The sequence below is a fragment of the Neomonachus schauinslandi genome, unplaced genomic scaffold, assembly GCF_002201575.2.
Source record: "Neomonachus schauinslandi unplaced genomic scaffold, ASM220157v2 HiC_scaffold_2599, whole genome shotgun sequence".
In the NCBI taxonomy this organism is placed as follows: Eukaryota; Metazoa; Chordata; class Mammalia; order Carnivora; family Phocidae; genus Neomonachus; species Neomonachus schauinslandi.
Window position 1 is genome coordinate 1 of NW_025411288.1, and position 4,967 is coordinate 4,967.

The following is a 4,967-nucleotide window of genomic DNA, read 5'->3' on the forward strand; positions in this document are numbered from 1 at the left end:
AAGATTTTGAACAGTTGTGTTTTCATTTTCATGTGTTTCCATAAATCGTTTTAATTCTTTAATTTCCTGGTTGACCCATTCCTTCTTTAGTAGGATGCTCTTTAGCCTCCATGTATTTGAGTTCTTTCCGACTTTCCTCTTGTGATTGAGGTCTAGTTTCAAAGCAAGCACTGTGCTATGAAAATAGGCAGGGAATGATCCCAATCTTTTGGTACCGGTTGAGATGTGATTTTTGACCTAGGATGTGATCTATTAATTAGAATATTCCATGGGCACTAGAGAAGAATGTGTATTCTGTTGCTTTGGGATGGAATGTTTGGAATACATCTGTGAAGTCCTTTTGGTTCAGTGTGTCTTTTAAAGTCCTTATTTCCTTGTTGATCTTTTGTTTAAATGATCTGTCCATTTCAGTGAGGGGTGTGTGAAAGTCCCCCATTATTATAGTATTGTTGTTGATGTGTTTCTTTGCTTTTTTTTTTTTATTAATTGGCTTATATAATTGGCTGCTCCCATGTAAGGGGCACAGATATTTACAATAGTTAGATCTTCTTGTTGGAAAGACACTTCAACTATGATAGAGTGTCCTTCCTCATCTCTTCGTATAGTCTTTGGTTTAAAATCTGATTTGTCTGATATAAGGATTGCCACCTCAGCTTTCTTTTGGTGTCCAGTCGCATGGTAAATGATTTTCACCCCCTCGCTTTCAATCTGGGGGTGTCTTTGGGTCTAAAATGAGTCTCTTGCAGACAGCATATCTATGGGTCTTGGGTTTTTTTTTTTTTTATCCAATCTGATAGCCTGTGTCTTTTGATTGGGGCATTTAGCCCATTTCCATTCAGAGTAACTACAGAAAGATAGGAATTTAGTGCCATTGTATTGCCTGTAAGGTGACTGTTACTCTATATTTTCTGTGTTCCTTTCTGGTCTATGTCACTTTTAGGCTCTCTCTTCGCTTAGAGGACCCCTTTCAATATTTCTTGTAGGGTTGGTTTTGTGTTTGCAAATTCCTTTACTTTTTGTTTGTCCTGGAATCTTTTTATCTCTCCTTCTATTTTCAATGGCAGCCTAGATGGATATAGTATTCTTGGCTGCATATTTTTCTCCTTTAATGCTCTGAATATATCATTGCAGTCCTTTGTGGCCTGCTAGGTCCCTGTGGATAGGTCTGTTGCCAATCAAATGTTTCTACATTGTAGGTTACAGATCTCCTCTCCTGAGCTGCTTTCAGGATTTTCTCTTTGTCTCTGAGACTCATAAGGCTACTATAAATGTCGGGGTGTTTACCTATTTTTATTGATTTTGATGGGGGTTCTCCATGCCTCCTGGATTTTGATGCTTGCTTCCTTCCCCAAATTAGGGAAGTTCTCTGCTATAATTTGCTCCAATATACCTTCTGCCCCTCTCTCTCTTTCTTCTTCCTCTGGGATCCCAATTATTCTAATGTTGTTTCATCTTATGGTATCACTTATCTCTCAAATTCTGCCCTCGTGATCCAGTAGTTGTTTATCTCTCTTTTTCTCAGCTTTATTTTCCATCATTTGTTCTTCTATATCACTAATTCCCTCTTCTGCCTCATTCATCCTAGCTGTTAGAGCCTCCATTTTTTATTACACCTCATTAACAGCCTTTTTGATTTCAACTTGGTTAGATTTTAGTTCCTTTATTTCTCCAGAATGGGTTTGTGTAATATCTCCCATGCTTTTTTCAAGCCCAGCTAGTATCTTTAAAATTGTCATTCTGAACTCTAGATCCGACATCTTACTACTGTCCATATTGATTAGGTCCGTGGCAGTCGGTACTGCTTCTTGTTCTTTTTTGGGGGGTGACTTTTTCCATCTTGTCATTTTATACAAAGCACAATCGATGAGTGAGAGAACAAATGCTAACAGCATAACAATGACCCCAGAGAAATATACACTAAACAAATCAGAAGAGACCTGAAACCGGGGGAACAGAAAGGGAAAGAAAGAGAATAGGAAAAAAAAATTTAAAAAAAAAAACAGAATATGATCAAATATGATCAGGCTTGTGCATAGATCATTACCACACACTAGATTTTGGGTGTATTTTGGTCCGTTAGAAGAAACTGCCTCCCAAATGTTTAAGGAAAGAAAAACTTATATATGTACAAAAATAAGGGTATATATGATGAAGGGATGGAATATGACTCTAAAGATGAAAATTAGAAAAGATTTTATAAACGGAATTGATAAGAGGTTGGTTTGAGAAAACAAAGAAGAGGGAGAGAATATGATCAGGCAGGAGACTAGAACAAAGCCATACACTAGAGATTTAGGGTGTATTTTGGTCTGTTAGAAGCAACTGTATCCCAAAATTTTAAGGAGAGAACAACTTATATATATACCAAAAATAATGTTAAACTACTATGAAGGGATAGAATATGACTCTAAAAATTAAAAGTAAAAAAGATTTTTGTAAAAGAGGTTCGAGAAGATGTTGGTTGAAAAAGGGAAAAAAAAATTAAAAAAAAAGAAAAAAGAAATAAGAAAATTAACTTTGAAAGACTAAAGAATCCTGGGGAAAAAAAGCCATGTAATCTATGTGCTGTATTCCCCTAGTGCTGGAGTTCTGCCATTCTCATTGACAGGTAAACTTGGTCTTGGCATGCTGTTCTTGCTGATCTTTTGGGGGAGGGGCCTGTTGCCGTGGTTCTCAACTGTCTTTTCCGGAGGCATAATTACCCAGCCCTTGCTGCAGGTGGAGCTATGTAATCTGCTTAGGTTTGCTCTTGGGAGCTTTTGCTCCCTGCAAGCTTTTCATACAGCTTTGGAGGACGAAAGTGAAAATGGTGACCTCCCAATCTCCACCCTGGAGGAGCCGATAACTCCGGGTCCCACTCCTCAGTGAGATCCCAGAGAAAAGCAGTCAATCACTCCTATCTCCCTGGTCTCTGGCTGCACTTGTGTTAACCTGTCCTGTGACCAAGTGATTCTGTCTCTCGAACAGACACCGAGTGGAGTCTCCAAACCCAGCAGATACCTGCAGTGCGCTCCTGTGCCGCTCCTCCCGGGGGAGGAAGGGGAGTGTCCCGGGAACTGCCCCTTGTTGGGTCCCTACTGGAGGAGCAGTGGCCCGACTGTGCCGCAGATCACAGTCTATGGCAACCCGGAACTGAGAGACCACTCCTTGGCTCCGTCTCTGAAACGGGCTTCCCTGCCCCGATACCTGGGAGCTCTGCCGCACTCAGACACCCCCGGTCTTTCTGTGACCCCAAGGGTCCTGAGACCACACTTTCCCAGTGAGTGTTCCACCCCCCGCTTAGCCACTGGAGTGACGGCCCTCAGCAAAGCCGACTTCTAAAAGTTCTGATTTTGTGCTCCACGTCTCTATCCCTTGCAGGAGCAGCTGATGGAGGCCCCCTAGCCCGCCATCTATCTTCCCAAAAATCACCTTGGATTCACTTCTCCACATGTCCTACCTTCCAGAAAGTGGTCGCTTTTCTGTTCAGTGAGTTGCAGCTATTCTCTTTGATCTCCTGTTGAGTTCATAGGTGTTCAGAATGGTTTGATCCCTATCTAGCTGAATTCCTAGGACCAGACAAAATTTAGATCTCCTGCTCCTCCACCATCTTGCTCCTCCCCTTCAATCTATGTTATTTAGTGAATGGTTTATTATGGGACTCAGTCGGTTTTCTTAATTAAGTTATTTTCTTCATTGTTGATTTCAAGTGTTCTTTGTATATTTCGAATACAATTGTTTTTCACATGTATCTTTTGGAAAGAGATCCTTTTTTTCAAAATTTTCTATGTCTGGAGCTTGCTGTTTATTTTTGAGTTTTTTGAGATCATAAGATTTTCATTTTAATAAATTGCAGCTTATCAATTTTTTTATAAATAATTTATGCCTCGGGATTGGATCCAGCCTGGCTTGTGAGCTGGGCTGAGGAGCCGGAGTTTGGGCCACAGTTACCTCCATATCTTCCCCTGTTCCCTGACCCCCCAGAGGCATGATGTGAGGGCTACATTGAAACAGCCCAGGGAGATTGAGGCCAGGCTGTGGAGCCCTGGCTCCACAAAGTGGTGGTGCTGCACCCCTCTGCCCGGCCCCTCTCTGGCCTCAGGCCCCCAGACACCGAGCCACCACCTCTTCTCCAGAGCAGACACCACAACTGACTCTGCAGCACCCCACTGCACCCCACAATGAGCCATGCCTTCCAACACTAGAACAAATTTTGCCGAACATAAAACAAGAATATAGTCCTTATCAGAGTTGGAGACATTTAGAAGCTGTTCTGAATCAGAGTGAAGCTTCTACTTCGGAAAGTCAGCCTCATTCCTCAGCACTCACAGCCCCTAGTTCTCCAGGTTCCTCCAGGATGAAGAAGGACCAGCCCTCTTTTCCCCTCTGACAAGTCAGAATAATATGTGAGCATCTCTTAAAAGACTATGAAGAGAAAATTCGGGAGGAATATGAGCAAATCCTCAACACCAAACTAGCAAAACAATATGAACCTCTTGAGAAATGCACACATGATCAGATTATGTGACGATATGGGACAAGGACAACAAGCTATGTGTCCTGAAGCTTTCTTGCATATCTGGGTACCAGGTTTGACCTCAAGAGATGGCTGCTGTACACTTTTTGCAACTGGTTTGTTATCACATTTCAGCTCCAACTTGGCATCCTGAGAACATGTAAAGATTTCTGCAGGTCCACTTTATACAACTTGAAAGACCTTAAAACTTTCTGGTTGCCACAAGCATATCTTTCTTTTCTGCTCATCCAATAAACAGCTGTGCCCTACTGTGATAGATTTTCCAAACAAAAATACCTGGAGCAGCAGTTTAGCAAAATATGCTCTCAGTGGCACTCAACAAATGGGGTTTCCCCAAGCACGGTTCTGTAAGAAGTGTGTGTGACTGTGTGTGTATATGTTTGTGTGTGTGTGTGTGTGTGTATTTTAAGTTATTATGTATATTGTGCAAATATTTTTTTTGATCTTGGGG

General features: G+C 41.6%; 1 pseudogene; it reads left to right on the plus strand.

Annotated features, from left to right (window-relative positions):
• The first annotated feature begins 3,963 nt into the window (after positions 1-3,963).
• LOC123323927 lies at positions 3,964-4,543 on the plus strand (annotated as a pseudogene).
• Positions 4,544-4,967: the final 424 nt, after the last annotated feature.